We start from the raw sequence: 17,424 nt of genomic DNA, 5'->3' as shown, positions 1-17,424 counted from the left end.
CTCATTTTTTTTTTTTTTTACCACTGAATAATATTCTAGCATTTAGATATACCATGTTTATTTATTCATCACCCACTGAAGGACATTTGGGTTGCTTCCACGTTTTGGCGATTATGAATAAAGCTGCATTCATGTGGAAGTTTTTGTGTGGACATACGTATTCCAACTCATTCAGATAAACAGTGAGAAAGAATCATGACTGCTGGATCATGTGGTAATAAGTTTAATTTTATAAAAAGCTTCCCAACTATCTTCCAAAGTGGCTGCACCAGTTTGCATTCCTACCAGTAATGAATTAGAGCTCCTGGTGCTCTGCATCTATACCAGCATTTGGTAGTCTCAGTATTTTCCATTTTCCCCATTCTAATGGCACATAGTGGTGCTTTTTGTTTTGTTTTGTGCATTTCATTGACGACATATGACATTGAGCATATTTCAGGGCTTGTTTTCTATCTATAATCTTCTTTGGTAAGGTTCAGATCTTTTGCCCATTTTTTAATGGAGTTGATAATTTTGTTGATTTTTTAAATATTTTATATATTATGAGTAAGTCTTTTATCAGTTGTGTGTTTTGCAAATATTTTCTCTCAGCTTGTGGCTTGTCTTCTCACTTTTTTGACAGCATTTTTTCACAAAGCAGAAGTCTTTGATTTTTAATCCAGTTCACTTATCAGTTACTTCTTCCATGGATCTTGCCTTTGATGTTAATAGTTAAAAAGTCATTGCCAAACTTAAGGTCACCTTGATTTTTTCCTGTGTTTTCTTCAAGTGGTTTGATAATTTAGATCTGTTATGTGTTTTGAGTTAAAATTTTAAGAGAATTAAGGTCTGTGTGGAGATTCAGTTTTGTTTTGTGTATTGATTTCCAGTTGTTACCTGCTCCCTCATTGTTGAAAATACTTTCATTGTATTATTTTTGCCCCTTTGTCAAGTATCAGTTTACGGTATTTGTGTGGGTATACTTATTGGCTCCCTACTGTGTTTCATTGATCTAGCTGTCTGTTTCATCAACAGATTATATCCTTTAATTCTTCATCCTTCTAAAGATCTCAAAAGCAACCTTCATCTCTTTTCCCAGAGGCCTCACCATTTGGTGAGCTTTGGTAGTTTTGGGAAACAATGGAACAAAACTAAAGCCAAGAGCTCTATCCTGCTCTTTATTTATTTAGATTTTATTTATTTTCGAGACAGAGCATGCATGAGCAGGGGGCAGGGGCAAAGGGAGAGAGTCCCAAGGGGATCCCATGCTATGCACAGAGCCAAAGGCATGGCTTGATCTCATAACCTGAGCTGAAACCAAGAGTCAGTTGCTTAACTGAGTGAGCCATCCAGGTACCCCTCCTGCTCTCTGGCTGTCTGTCTATTTATCTGCTTATTTATTTGAGAGAGAGAGGAGGAAGCAGGGTCCTCGCTGAGCAGAGAGCCTGATGCGGGGCTCGATCCCAGGATCTCAATCCCTGAGATCATGACCTGAGCCCAAGGCAGAGGCTTAAACCCACTGAGCCACCCAGGCGCCCTTCCTGCTCTTTATTTTTAAGAGGTCTTATAATCGGGACAACTCGCAGACTGTGAGCACTATGGTGACTCCAAATAACAGAAATACTTAAACTTAAAATACATGCAGGTATCCAGAGTGTGACATTTTACTACCAAGAAATAGAAAAAGAATTCAGCATAGGTCTCCATCAGATTTCTCTTACCCATGCCTAAGAACTGTAATACCCTAAGCTTCAAAATATTAGGGCTTCCTAGAATAAATTATATAGCTTCATTACTGTTTTTTCTATAAATGGGATGTCCTTTGTTTTTGAAAAGTTTCAAAGAATTAGGATGTATCTTAACATATACTGAGATCTAGAGATACAAAAGAACAAGTTGTTTTTGAAATCATCCAGTATACATTTTAAATATAAGCATTTGACTTAGAAAAAGTTGTCCCTGGATCCTTGTCATCATTATCACTGCCACCATCATCAAATGCTGATGCAGTGAGGCCAAAAGAATGTCGAACCAGGTTCTCCTGAGGCCATATGCTCCAGAGGGCCAAGGCTCTAGTCTCAGCCTGCGAGAGCCCCAGCCAGGCTCCCCTATGTACTGGGTGATGTACAGATTAAGAGATGGCCCTGAATCCTTCATAGGACTGCTGAGAGGCGAAAATGGGTTAATGAGTATAGTTTGCACATGAGTCACTGCTGTAATTATGTCTGAGACAATACAGGCAAACTGCAGCTAAGTCCAAGGGCTCAGAGAGTTTAGGCAACATCCATGAACTGCTCTGCACAGCTCACGTTTTTACATCTGTTGTCTTACATGTATGTTTGTCTTTCATCGTCTTTTGGATATTGGATAGATGGATCTTCTGTAGAAATATAAGCCATGGGGCGCCTTGGTGGCTCAGTGGGTTGGGTCTTTGGCTCAGGTCATGATCAGGGTTCTGGGATCAAGCCCCGCTTTGGGCTCTCCCGATGAGAGCCTGCTTTCCTCTCTCTCTCTCTGCCTGCCTCTGCCTACTTGTGATCTCTCTGTCAAATAAATAAATAAAATCTTAAAAAAAAAAAAAAAAGAAATATAAACCAGTAAGTAACAGTGAACTGTTTACACACAGGAAACAGTATAAAAACAAAACAAAATTTACCTTACATTCTATACTAAAAGTGCTGACAATTCCATGGTACAATCTTTTGGGCACAATTAAACAAAGTAGCCAGAGTGCAACAGTGAGGATGACAACAGCCTAACATGGACTTATGGGGCCCCTGACTCACACCAATCACAGTCCTCACAGGGGGAGAATCGCCTGGAGAATGTGGCCATGCGGAAGAGGGCCTAGCAGTCCCTCCTTTCAATCTAACAGGATGGACATGAGGAGTCCGCATTTTGGCAAGTACACCAGGGATGGTGCTGTGGAGTGTGCAGTGGAACCCTGAAAAGTGTGAGGAAGCGGCTAATCAGCCAGAGAAATTCTTAATATGGGCTCAGGTCCCTAATCTGACATGGCCAGATTCACCTCCTCAGAGTCACTCACTCATCCTTGTTGCACGGAAATCCTCTCTGCCTTATGGGCTTGCTCATTCATGGGCCGCGTGCCCCTCACCACGTGCAGCTCACCGTCTCACCTGCGAACAGCCCTTAACTAGAGCGGCTCTCCCACCCCCAAGGTGGCAATCTTAACTTCCTTACTCTGTAAGAAGCTGCTTACATATCATACCTCCTTTGAAGGCTATGATCCTCTTCCCTGAACATTTAGTCTAATGTTGGTGCCAAACCTCCCCGTTTTCCTAGCAGGGCACGTAGGACACTCCAACAGCTAGCTTGACTGTCTCCTCCTCTGGGCCGTGTGAGCTGAGGGGAGCAGGGATAACATCTGTCTCAGGCTCAGCACTGTACCAGAGTCTCTTTAAACTGTGTGGGACACAGAGATTCGATGAATGTAAAAAAGCAGTGTAAGATAATTTACCATCGAAACAAAGCCCTCTCTGTTTTAGATCCATCCAATCTAGGGCCAGACCTTAGTGCTCTGGTGGCACTATTCTTGCTCAGCCTTCTACCAGAAGCGAATTTTAATCTTCTAACTGAAACACAAAGTGATGCAACTACTTTCTATACTACAACTTTCTGTTCTACAACAGTACAATGAAGGCCTCCAGAGTGCAGGCTCAGGATCCAGGGTCTTGCCATCTAGTAGACTAGCCTGCTTCTGAGCTAGTGACAAGTCCTCTTTTGAGAATTTGTGAGGGTTTTTTTTGTTTTGTTTTTTTCCCTCGTCCAATTCAATGGAATTGGGTTTGGTTTGTAAACTGACTTAAGTACAGGAAATACCTGAATGGACTTAAGGTCAGAGGTCTTCCTAGGATCTACAGAGCAGTCTTAGAGCTGCTGTCAATCAAGTGATCCTCAGAAAGTTGTGGGGAGACGTGGAGGCATCTCGCGACCTCACAGGCAGATGAATTCTCTGCGGCCCACATGCGCAGACGGTCCCCTTCATGCTACAGTGTAACTGGAGAATCTATCCCCATATTCTCTGCTTTGTACGTATGATGACGCAGTGCCACCTGGGAGGGAATGCTGGATCAACATGAGCAAATTCTCCTGAATGTTTTACCATGGAAATTCTTGGGCTTTGTTTTTTTTTTAGATTCAGAAATATTTAAGTAAGGATTTACTATTACACAGTGACAACTTATCATCCAGAAAGCATTCTCTACAGACAAGTAAATATAAATGCTGGAACATTCTCTAGAGAGAGCTCAATACAAGTATAACTTTTAAATCTGGTTTTAGTAAAACTGTTTTTAAAAACACAAATTAGGGGGCACCTGGGTGGCTCAGTCAAGCCCCATACCTGGCTCCCTGCTCGGCAGGAAGCCTGCTTCTCCCTCTCCCACTCCCCCTGCTTGTGTTCCCTCTCTTGCTGTGTCTCTGTCAAATAATAAATAAAATCTTTTTTAAAAAGCAACAACACACAAATTAGTATGTTATACGTTCTTTTGTGGCTTTTTTTTTTTTAAGATTTTATTTGACAGAGCACAAGCAGATGGACTGGCAGCAGTAGAGGGAGAAGCAGGCCCGGCACTGAGCAGGAAGCCCAATGCAGAACTCAATCCCAGGACCCTGGGATCATAACCTGAGCTGAAAGCAGATGCTTAACTGACTGAGCCACCCAGGCACCCCACGGCTGTTATTTCTATGAAAAGCAAATTTCCTTGATCAAATTAGGTAGATGCAAATTCTGTTTTTGCTGTTATCTTAAATTCAATAAATAAATGTTACTGTGCCAGTATTACTGCTACAGTAATGCCTTCACAGTTCCAGAAGATCTATTGTATTAAGAAGATCGAGAGCAACTGCCCATATTCCAGGTAATTCAAGTCACTTGGATCTGTCGGATTGCTATATCAATTATTGTATTTCTCATCAATCTATATATACTTTACTAAATAAAATTCTAGCAACTGACCTTTATTCGATGCCTCGGGAAACTTATCAATAAATCTTAACTGGAGGTTTAATGGACACCAGGTAAAATTCTGTGAACTCTAAATGTGCCCCGTCAGCCTCACAAAACAGTAACGTGTTATGACTTCCGTTATAATGAAGAACTGTGGCACACGTTCCGTAAAGCACGTGTCCTGCACGTCACAGTAAAAAGGGGTGGTGAATGTCTTCCTGGGGGAGTCCCACAGAATCAGCAGCTTTAGACTGAAATGAGTGAGGGCTTCATTTATTCTTACTTCCTAGATGCAGTAAAAGGAGGCAGAGAGAAGCCAACTATCCAAGAAATGTCAACTGTCCATTCAGTTCCCCACTTCCAGGCCACTGCTTCCAAGCCGGCACTGGAAAAGGCTGTGAGGTGCTCAGGTGTCCAAGTAAGCTCTTTTCGTATTTGGGACTTGTATTACATTTCCCTCTGACAGTTCCTCCTTTTCACAGTCCTGGAGTCTGGAATGTATACTGGCATGGGACTAGAGTCCACCTTTTCTTTGTTTGAGCTAGGTGATGGTACTGTCCGGGTTTAGGATATTTTCTTCCTATTGTTCAGACAAATAACTTGTAATTAAGAAAAGAAATAGCTGCATCATTCCTCCTCAGATCAGCCATCCAGTAACTTCTCCTTTGCTGAATTTAAACTGACCATAGTGGTCACTTTTACTTAAAATAAAGTCTGATTTGGACTACCGTCCACCCGTTCTCAAGCACCTTCATTATGCGTCAGGGAAATTTCCAGTCATTAAGCTGTGGAACATAGAATACGTCCAAAGAAGCCTACATGAGCCATACGTAGTGACCGAGGGGGAAAATAATTTAGAGAAACGTGTAAGGGTTGAAGAGGCTGGGCCACTTCAACTGTGAGATCTGCCGTGGCAGCATCCCAGAATTCCATCAAGAATGAATCAATGCTAGACCCACCTAACTAAAGAGGCATGATGCTAATACTGCAGCAAGAAAGTCATCCACAACCAGGATTTTCCCCCAGGTCCTGATTGTGCAGAATCCTGGAACTTCATTCACCATCACAGAGATCTACTTTGGGCAGCAGAGAAGAGAAGACCCTTATGGTTCATCCCTTCTCAAGCAATGGAACAGCTGTGACAGCTGGTTTCAGAAGGCAGTAGGCTCCTGTTTCTAGACTCTATTCCTCCCAACTATAAGTGGGTTCCACTCAAGAAGTCACTGAGGCAGAGGCAGGAGGAGTTACCCTAATTGGCTTCCTTAAAAGGTAAGACAGAACATCCCAGTTCTTTCTCAGTTCTACCAATACTGGAACAACAAAGGAGAGTTACTAATTTTTTAACATGTTCCTTCAGTCCCTCTGGTAGTTATGCTTGACTTGGCAAGCACTGGTTCCCAAGAGTTGCTTATAAAATATTCAGGGGTTTTGTAAACTGGATCGTACATCCTTGTTAGCTTGAGTTTTGTTAGTATACAAGGAAATCAGCAAATGATATAAATCAAGACTTTGTCTGTTTCAGAGTCCGTTCACTACTGCAGACTGCCAGAAGCCACTGACCTGTGTGTTTCCCTTTCCAACAGAACCACAGAATGTGGACTCTTGCCTCCATTAGCATTATCTTGAGAGAAAGCTAATTTCCTCCATCATACGGAATCTTGTATATCTGACTTAAAATTGAGAACATTACCTTAAAAATAACATGCTTTATGATTTCTAAAACAAACACATTTCTTTAAAAAGGATTTCACATTTCTGCAAAAGTTAGCACTGTGGTCCCTAGCCCAGAACTCCCATTCCAGCAGAGGTGTCCATTCCCAGACTGTAAGCCTAAAGGTTCTCTTAAACGCTCACATCTTCCAGCCCCGCTCTGTACGAAGTCTGTGGATGACTCACAGGCGAAGAAGCCATCTGCCCCGATACACCATCAACATGGACCACATACTAGGTGACAGGTATTCACTTGTGGTCTCGCCATTTACTCAGAAGACCCTTTACCATCTTCACCTTTCCTCTCAGGAAACCAGTCTGGATAGGATTCATGTGACCTGACAAAACCCAGAGAGCTTATCATTAACTGGCTCATATTTATCTGGTTCAAAAATCTGTTCCCTGGCCACAGGTTATGAGTTATGTCTTCTCATGGTTTCAAATGCCTCTGAAAAGTAGCAACTCCAGAGGATAAACGATTTGGCAGGAAGGGAAAGGATACAGAAGGATGCAGGGTGTGTAAGTAAGGGTGGTGAGAAGTGGGACTGAGTCATTTCGTGGCTTCACGCCCACCCTTCAGTAGATGAGTTTGGACTGGATTAAAGGGGACCAGAGAGTGGAGCAGAACTTTCTGCAGAAGAGCCTTGGCATCCTCTCTCCTGACATGGGGTATGGATTTCCAGGAACTTGAGGGTTTGGGGTCTGGGCATCTTAGGCAAACAGAGAAGATGTGAGGGGTAGAGGGGAAATCTTCAACATTGGAGTACTTGGCTCAAATGGCTGCAGTGAATCCATCCTTTCTAGTTGAGACGATACTTGGGTTGTGAGACCATTCACTCTCATACTGAGTTTCCAAAGCTTCTGAAGATACTGGACTACTGACTGTAGGAATTCATCTGCTGAGAAGGAGTTCACCAGTTTTAGGTTCCGGAATCTATCAACTTCACATCATAGGTCCATCATAAGCCCCTTATCTTTAAGGAAATGTCCACCAGTTCAGGAAATACAGAGCCTTCAGCCTGGACAAGGTCACCACCTACCTGTCATTGAAGGCAGGAACAGCTTCCAAGCCACAGTTGTATTGGAAGAGGAGTGAAGAGTGGTCATTTTCCTCAAAGATCCATGACTTTGAAGTTTTAGAGTTGTGCAGCTCCAGATTTGTCAGGAATTGGGGGAGTTTTGGTGACTGGGAGTTCCCTCAAAGTGTGCAACTTGCAACTATAGTTTAGTCAGGTAGGGGCACCTCTTCCCAACTTCCTTTAATCAAAGCTGGAATGATTTCAGATTTATGCCTCAGCTCCCACACTGGGAGTAGCATCCCACACTCAGTGACAAGAACCCTGATCCCATGTATCACCAGGAGAGAAGCCTTACCTGCAATAACTAAACATTATCAAGCTCAAAGGACTAAAATCTACTGACTTCAACTTGAATCAGAGAGTGGAATGATTAATGTTCAGGGCTCTTGAACAGTATCAAAGCTCACACGAGCCACCATATATATACCCTCTGAGAAGGCCAGCATGGGTTCTGTGTAAGAACTGCCATCCCTATAAAGCAGATACCCTCAAGCATTTTCCCAAATACAAGTCCATACATACATACCCTGTAAGGTGTCAGGTACATGTCTCCATCGTGCGGAATGCTCAACTAGCATCTTCCAAAGCTTACAAACTCTGCAGAGAAAGAAAACCGACATTCATCTCCAAAGCTGATGAGAGCACCCACAGTCTCACACCCGGCCCCTTGCTGTCCTTCTCCACGGCTACAAGGCCAGAAGACGGGTGGATACCCTGTTCCAACTGTGCCCTCAGCTCCTGTACCAGTATTTTCCCTTTTAGGGCACTTGGACTGGGCCCTATGGCTCCATACCCCTCCGACACCCACCTTTTCCCTGAGCTTTGAGGTACTTGCCCTTTGGAGCAGTGAGAACATCCCTCCCCTGGACACTGGTCCATACCTGGAAATCTGAATCTCTTCTGTAATGCACAGAAATGAGAATGTCTTCAGCATCACAGAGCTAAGCAGTGCCAAAGTGATAAGCAAACTTTGCTCTCTGCCGGCTGTATGCATGTACTGTGATGAGGAAATTGAATCTTTTGACTTCTTGGGTGAGCTGAAGGGCCTGAGGAACTGGAGAATGGTTTAAATGTCTGGAGAGGTGAAAGCAGGATTCTGGGCACCGGATCCTCTAATTTTCCTCTGAGTCACCCAGTGGAGAAGACAGAGCTTTGATTCAGATCTGAAAGAGAAACCATATATTAATGTGAAGATCTGGTAACTGGGGAAAGGTACCAACATCCAGGACACTCAACAATGCCTAAAATATACTCTATAAAATATGGTTTACCAACTGAGTTATCCAGAACATATAGGAGAATCCAAGGGGACAGAGGGAAAATCTAGGGAAGCTAATATCACATTGGTTAGGGGATTATGTTAGGTTTTGCCTTCAAGGCAAATTTAGATTGAAATGTAAAATTATGTTTTACATTTAGAATTTTTCTTCAAAGAAAATACAGGGATATGTAGGGAATCCCTATACACATAAAACAGGAAAGTCCTATGAGTGGGAAGGAAAGCTTTACCTAGGTATCACTGTGTTTTGTCCATGTTTCCAAGTGGTACACATCAAAGGTCATGAGTGGATGAAAACCGTAAATAAAAAAGCAGCTTCTCGGTAGCTGCTATTTCTTAGATTATCGAAAATGCCAGCTAAATCTCACAAACTTTTGAAATGTCCTGTGTTAAACAGTCATCATTTTGAGCCAGGAAGAGGTCCTGACACGTATTTCTCTGCAAACTACAATCATGAATTCATAGGGTTTAAGGAAAGTCCAACTCAATGAAAATGGCATGAAAAAAATAACACAGTTAACTATTAAAAAGGAAGAGGAAGGGGCACCTGGGTGGCTCGGTGGGTTAAAGCCTCTGCCTTCGGCTCAGGTCATGATCCCGGGGTCCTGGGATCGAGCCCCCCATCAGGCTCTCTGCTCGGTGGGGAGCCTGTTCCCGCCCCCCCATCTCTCTGCCTACTGTGTCTCTCTCTCTGTGTCAAGTAAATAAATAAAATCTTTAAAAAAAAGGGGGGGGGAGAGGAAGGAGTGAGAAAATAAATGAATATTAATACTCAAAGAATCCTTTGCCTTGGCGCAAAACACTTAAGAATTATCCAATAATTTTAGTAATGGATAAACAACAAATTATTAAAAACCTTAAAAATAGGAGAGCCTGGGTGGCTCAGTCCATTAAACATCTGCCTTCAGCTAGGTCACGATCCCAGAATCCTGGAATCAAGCCCCGAGTCAGGCTCCCTACTCAGTAGGGAGTCTCCTTTTCCTTCCTCCTCTGCCTGCTGCACACGCATGCGCGTGCTCTCTCTCTCTCTCTCTCCATGTCAAATAAATAAATAAAAATAGGACTTCAAAGCAGAATTATAAGGATGAAAGAGATTACAAGGAAGAAGGAAAAATGACTTGGCAAAGCTCCCAAACTTCCAAAAATAAAACAAAAACCATTTAAAAGAGACCACACTGAGAGGTACAAAAAAGAAAAAGAGACACTGCTGCAAAACCACTCATTAATATTGCCTTAAAATGAGCAAGAGGAAAGGATTAAGTAAAAATCATTCAACGCTGTGAAAGACAAGCCCACCCACGACCTATGAAATCTATGTTACTGGTAAAGACTACAAAGGAAATGATAGGACAAAAAATAACTTCATAAATTCAACAAAAAAGTATTAAAGCATACAAAAAAGAATTTGTGAATTTGTGGAAATGCAGTTTGGAAAATCACATATAAAGCAATAAAAAATAAAAGTGCCCCAAAGAGTCTATAATTCAAACATGAATCATTTGAGGATCATTGTAAAAACTCAAGTGAGATATGAGATGATATTCAGTGAACAAAATGTGATCATGAAGAAGGCCTACAAAATCTTTAGGGAAACCAACTGTGACCCTTAATCTTATAACCAAGTGAACTCTTCCTCAACTCTCACAAGATGGACTTAGAGAAGATGTGTAAGCATAATACACAGATGAATCAGCAATAATTTAACTAGTGGCACGGAGACTGTGCCAAAGAGAAAAAAGGGACACACACTACTTAATATTTTTAGAGCACTGCTAAACATTAAGATTTCCCAACCCTTTCTGCATTACTTGGACATAGCTGCTTAGTTCTGAATACAACATTTGTTTTCTCCATACCAAAACCACATTCTCCAACAAATCCGCCAATGAAATGACTGATATCTATACCCATTCACCAGAGCTGCAATCTGGAAAAATGATGTTATTAAGTGAGCTCCCTAGAATCCCAACACCAGTGATGGGCCAGACTATTCTAGGTGCTAGGGAGATAAAAGTTTACAAGTTAAATAACCAAAAGAGTCCTCCTTTCTTGCCTCTTACCTTCTAGTAATACACAAATTGGAAAGCAAAGGAACAAAGCACAAGTTTTAAATATGAAGGAAGTACAAAACCAAAACAAATGTATCCTTCAGATTAGTGCTATAATAGAAAAACCTTTCAAATCCAACCTTTCATAATTTTTACATCTCCCCTCAAACCCAACCTGCCCAGGAACAGCACAGGTTCACAGCACAGGAGTCCCTAAAATTTGGATTTTTTTTTTTTTTTTTTAATTCAGACTTTTGAAACTCAGTCTCATGCCAAAGATAAAAAGGCTTGAACATGGGCAGGGTGAGTGCGGGGTTCAGATGGAAACCGGGGTCACGAATAGGTCAATTGATTCCTCTTCTGTAAAAGTTCACTGAAGAGCATGAAATTTTAGCTCCCAGGCTAGACAGCAGGGTGCAACCATCTTCATCTGGCCTATCAGTGCCAAAAGCCTTCAGGGAGCAAAACAGGACACACAGTGGAGGCTGGAGCCTGGTACACCCAGCCCTGCCCACCCAGCATCCTGGAGAGGCATTTCCACTGAAACAAGATGGCCTGAGTATCAGCGCAGCAGGTGCCTCCCCCAGAGGACTAGAACAAACAGCCAGGTCTCACCAAGTTATTGATCAGAGAGTGCTGCAAAGCTTCAGCTCTAACAGAAATAGAATCGAGCTTCCTTTTTACTTCTGTTCTTTATTTTTTCATATTTTCCAAGTCCTTTTATTATTATTATTTGTATACTCCATATGGGTGTGTGTGCATTTCTGTGTGTATATATTTGCACACTTTGATTTCATTTTATTTTTTTCTTCTGGATTCTAGATTCTTTTAACAAGCAAAACAAAACAGACCGAGGAGCTAGTTATTTTCTTTTGCTTTTTTTGTTTTTTTCTGTTTTTTCTTTTTTTTGTTTGTTTGTTTTGGTTTTTGGTTTATTTGCTTTGTGTTTTTCTTCTTTTTCTCTTTCTTCATTTTTTTTCTGGAATAAATGACAGTAACCCCAAAAGGAAGAACACGAGGTAGAACTCACAGCCAGGGATTTAATCAACATAAATATAAGTAAGATGTCTGAACCAGAATTTAAAACAATGATTATAAGGATGCAAGCTGTGGAAGGCCAGAAAGGAGTGGAAGGATATATTCAACATGCTGAACAAGACAAATATGCAGCCAAGAACTCTTTACCCAGCAAGGCTGTCATTCAGAATAGGAAGAGAGAGAGATTTCCAGACAGCCAAAAACTAAAGAAGTCTGTGACCACTAACCCAGCCCTGCAAAAAATTTTAAGGGGGACTCTCTGAATGGAAAAAAAAACCAAAAGCAACAAAGACTAGAAAGGAAACATACCATCAACAGAAACACCAACTCTACAGGTTACAGGTCACACAATGGCTCTAAATTCATATCTCTCAATAACCACTCTGAGTGTAAATGGACTAAATCAATCAAAAGACACAGAGTATCAGAATGAATTAAAAAATAAAAAGACATGGGGCGCCTGGGTGGCTCAGTGGGTTAAGCCGCTGCCTTCTGCTCAGGTCATGATCTCAGGGTCCTGGGATCGAGTCCCGCATCGGGCTCTCTGCTTAGCAGGGAGCCTGCTTCCTCCTCTCTCTCTGCCTGCCTCTCTGCCTACTTGTGATCTCTCTCTGTCAAATAAATAAATAAAATCTTTTAAAAAATAAATAAATAAAAATAAATAAATAAATAAAAAGACTCATCTATATGCTGCCTACAAGAAACTTATTTTAGACCCAATGACACCTGCAGAATGAAAGTAAGGCAGTGGAGAACCATTTATCATGCTAAGGGTATCAAAAGAAAGCTGGTGTAGCAGTCCTTTTATTAAGACAAATTAGATTTTAAGCCAAAGACTGTAGTAAGGGATGAAGAGGGACACTATATTATACTTAAAGGGTCTACCCAACAAGGAGATCTAACAATTAGAAATATCTATGATCCTAACTTGAGAGCAGCCAATTATATAAACCAATTAATAATAAAATTAAAGAAACACATTGACAATAATAGGATAATCATAGGGGACTTTAATACCCCATTTACTGCAACGGACAGATCATCTAAGCAGAAGATCAACAAGGAAACAAGGGTTTTGACACAATGGACCAGATGGACTTCTCAGATATACAGAGCATTCCACTCTAAAGCAACAAAATACACATTCTTCTCAAGTGCACATGGAACATTCTCCAGAATAGATCACATACTGGGTCACAAATCAGGTGTCAACCAGTACGAAAGACTGGGATTATTCCCTGCATATTTGCAGATTACAATACTTTGAAAGTTGAACTCACTCACAAGAGGAAATTTGGAAGGAAGCCAAACACTTGGGAGGTTAACATCCTGCTACAGAATGAATGGGTCAACCAGGATATTAAAGAATTTTAAAAATTCATGGAAATGATGAAAACACAACTGTTCAAAACCTTTGGGATGCAGAAAATGCAGTTCTAAGAGGAAAGGAATAGCAATACAAACCTTTCACAAGAAAGAAAAGTCTCAATACACAAGCTAACCTTACACTTAAAGGAGCTGGAGAAAGAACAGCAAATAAAGCCTAAACCAAACTGGAGATCAGAATTAATAAAGATTAGATCAGAAGTCAATGAAATAGAGACCAAAAGAACAGCAGAACATATCAACAAAACTAGGAGCTAGTTCTCTGAAAGAATTAATAAGATCAACAAACCCATAGTGGAATCAAAAAGAAAAGAGAAAGGACCCAAATTAATAAAATCAGGAATGAAAGAGGAGAAATCACAACGGACACCAAAGAAATAAAAACAATTACAAGAATATATTATGAGCAACTATATGCTAACATTAAGCAATCTGGAAGAAATGGATACACTCCTAGAAACATGTAAACTACCAAGAACTGAAATAGAAACAGAAAAACTGAACAGAACTGTAACAAGCAAGGAAATTGAGCAGTAATCAAAAATCTTCCCAAGAGTCCAGGCCACCTGTCTTCCCACAGGAATTCTACCAAACATTTAAAGAACTAATACCTATTCTTCTGAAGCTATTTCAAAAAACAGAAATGGAAGGAAAACTTCCAAACTTATTCTATAAGGTCAGCAGTACCTTGATCCCCAAACCAGAAAAGACCCTATTAAAAAGGAGACTTACAGACCAATATCCCTGATGAACATGGATGTCAAAAATCAATCAAGACATTAACCAGTAGGATCCAACCAGTACATTAAAAGAATTATTCACCACAACCAAAGTGGGATTTACTCCTGGGCTGCAAGGGGGTTCAACATTCACAAATCAATGTGAAATAATACATTAATATAAGAAAGGACAAGAACCACATGATCCTCTCAACAGACACAGAAAAGGCATCTGACAGAGTGCAGCATCCTTTCTTGATTAGAACTGTCCACAGTTAAGTTAGTTCTAATAGAACTGTGAGGGAACATACCTCAATATCATAAAAGCCATATATGAGAAGCCCACCATGAATATCATTGAATGTGAATATCATTCTCAATGGGGAAAAGCTGAGAGCTTTTCCCCCAAGGTCAAGAACATCACTCTCCCCACTGTTGTTTAACATAGCATCAGAAGTTCTAGCTTCAGCAATCAGAAAACAAAAAGGAATAAAAGGCATTCAGATTGCCAAAGAAATCAAACTCTGTCTTCGCAGATGAAATGATACTTTTTGTGGAAAACCCAAGACTCTACCCCCAAAATGCTAGAACTCATACAGCAATTCAGCACCATGGCAGGCTATAAAATCAATGCACAGAAATCAGTTGGATTTCTATACACTAACAATGAGACAAAAGAAAGAAATTAAAGAATCAATACCATTTACAATAGCACTGAAAACCATAATGTAACTAGGAATAGACCTAACCAAAACTACAGAAAACTTATGAAAGAAATTGAGGAAGACACAAAGAAATGGAAGAACATTCCAGGCCCAAGGATTGGAAGAACAAATACTTGTTAAAATGCCTATGCTACACACTCAATGCAATCCCTATCAAAATACCATCGGGGCGGGGTGGGGGGTGGCGCCTGGGTGGCTCAGTGGGTTAATCCTTGTCCTTTGGCTCAGGTCCTGATCCCAGGGACCTGAAATCAAGCCCTACATCGGGCTCTCTGCTCAGCAGGGCTCTCTGCTCAGCTTCCCCCTCTCTCTCTGCCTGCCTCTCTGCCTACTTGTGATCTCTGTCAAATAAATAAATAAAATCTTTAAAAAAAAAAAATACCATTGACATTTCTCAGAGCTGGAACAAATAATCCTAAAACTTGTATGGAAACCAAAAAGGCCCCGAACAGCCAGATGAATGTTGAAAAAGAAAACCAAGGCTGGTGGCATCACAATGCCTGACTTCAAGCTTTATTACAAAGCTGTAATCATCAAGACAGTATAGTACTGGCACAGAAACAGGCACATAGATCAGTGGAACAGAATCGAAAACCCAGAGATGGCCCCTCAACCCTCAGGTCAATTAAATGTAGAAGAATGAAACTGGACCATTTTCTTACACCACACACAAAGATAAACTCAAAATGGATGAAAGACCTAATGGTGAGATAGGGATCCATCAAAATCCTAGAGAAGAACTCAAGCAGAAACCTCCTTGATCTTGGCCACCACAGCTTCTTGCTAGACACGTCTCCAAAGGCAAGAGAAACAAAGGCAAAAATGAACTATTGGGACTTCATCGGGATAAAAAACTTCTCAGAGTGAAGGAAACAATCAACAAAACTAAAACAGAGCCTATGAATAGGAGAAGATATTTGCAAAGAACATAGAGGATAAGGGGGTAGTATCCAAAATCTACAAAGACTGTATCAAACACCCAAAAAACAAATAACCAAGTTAAGAAATGGGAAGAAAACATGAATAGACACTTTTCAAAAGAAGATATCCAAAATGGCTAAAAGACACATGAAAAGATGCTCAACATCACTCACCATCAGGGAAATACAAATCAAATACAAATACAATGAGATACCACCCCATTCCTGTTCAGAAGAGCTAAAATTAAGACAAGAAACAACAGGTGCTGGCAGGGATGTGGCAAAAGGGGAGCCCTCTTGCACTGCTGGCAGGAATGCCAACTGGTACAGCCAGCCACTCTGGAGATCAGCATGGAGTTTCCTCAGAGAGTTAAAAATAGAACCACCTCACCATCCAGCAATTGCAGTACTAGGTATTTTCCCAAAGGATACAAAAACACAGATTCAAAGGGGGACATGTACCCCAATGTTTTATAGCAGCATTATCAACAATAGACAAACTATGGAGAGAGCCCAAATGTCCATCACCTGGTGAGTGGATAAAGATGTAGTGTGTATAAATACGCAGTGGATGTAGTATGTATAAATACTAAGCCATCAAAAAAATGAACTCTTGCCACTTGCAACAAGGTGGGTGGAACTAGTGTATTAAGCTAAGTGAAATAAGTCAGCCAGAGAAAGAAAGAAAAATCTCACTCCTATATGGAAGTTAAGAAGGTAAATATGGGAGGGGAGAAAGGAAAAATAGGACAGAGGGAAACAAGCTGTGAGACTCAACAACAGAGAACAAACAGGGTTGATGGAGGCAGGTGGGTGGGGGGTGGGCTAAGTGGGTAATGGGTATTAAGGAGGGCACTGGTTATTATGAGCACTGGATATTCTACTTAAGTGATGAATCACTGAATTCTACTCCAGAAACCAATATAGCACAGTAGGTTAAATACCTAAAATTTAAATTTAAAAAATTTATTAGCTCACTTATTAAAATGGGAAACCCTCCTTATACTTTATTTTTTGGCTAACGGGAAGTGAAATGTTAATACACAACACAGTGTAGTTAATAGTTTATTCAGTATCTCATTCACAACTGAATTATACATTTAACTGGCATTTCTACTGCTATAGAGATAAAATCTTCTGGCTTAAAAAAAAACAAAAACAAAAAAATAATTCCAGTAAGGAGCACAATAAATACCCACTGTATCTCAGGTTATTTTGGTCATTTCTCAAAAATATCTGACAATCCTATTAGGTCTTGCATGTTAATTCCAACTCTCATATAAAATAAATGTTATTTCAAACTTTTGCTATGACAATGAGTTTCCATAGATTTGTCTTTCCTCTTTCATTCACCAGATGATTGGTAACTTACTTCACAAATGACGTAGGTAATATTAGAGGCAGGTGCATTCAACCATTAAAAGAATTACTTTTAATCTCAGTTAGGACTTTTATCTCTAACTTTATGTTGGGTCCTGTTATTTCCTATCATATCATGAATTTTTGTTATTGCTTATAAACTAATAACTTTACTCCCTCCTTGATAGATCCTCTTAGCACTTAAATGTTAGG

The 17,424-nt window shown here is 40.6% G+C and overlaps 1 protein-coding gene across 1 annotated transcript in view; it reads right to left on the bottom strand.

Moving 5' to 3' along the window:
* The window catches only part of LOC101690924 (zinc finger protein 705A), a 30,761-nt gene that overhangs the window by 10,346 nt on the left and 2,991 nt on the right, over positions 1–17,424 (bottom strand). The window contains exons 2-3 of the mRNA XM_004775553.3: positions 8,619–8,900; positions 8,264–8,334 (exon numbers count right to left, since the gene is read on the bottom strand). The gene's annotated coding sequence lies outside the window, so the exon portion shown is untranslated. The remainder of the gene's footprint in view (positions 1–8,263; positions 8,335–8,618; positions 8,901–17,424) is intronic.

The sequence above is a fragment of the Mustela putorius genome, unplaced genomic scaffold, assembly GCF_011764305.1.
Source record: "Mustela putorius furo isolate JIRA1106 unplaced genomic scaffold, ASM1176430v1.1 tig00000905_pilon_pilon_pilon, whole genome shotgun sequence".
Taxonomy (NCBI): domain Eukaryota; kingdom Metazoa; phylum Chordata; class Mammalia; order Carnivora; family Mustelidae; genus Mustela; species Mustela putorius.
Note: the sequence above shows the minus strand (reverse complement) of the source record. Positions and strands in the feature narration are given on the sequence as shown.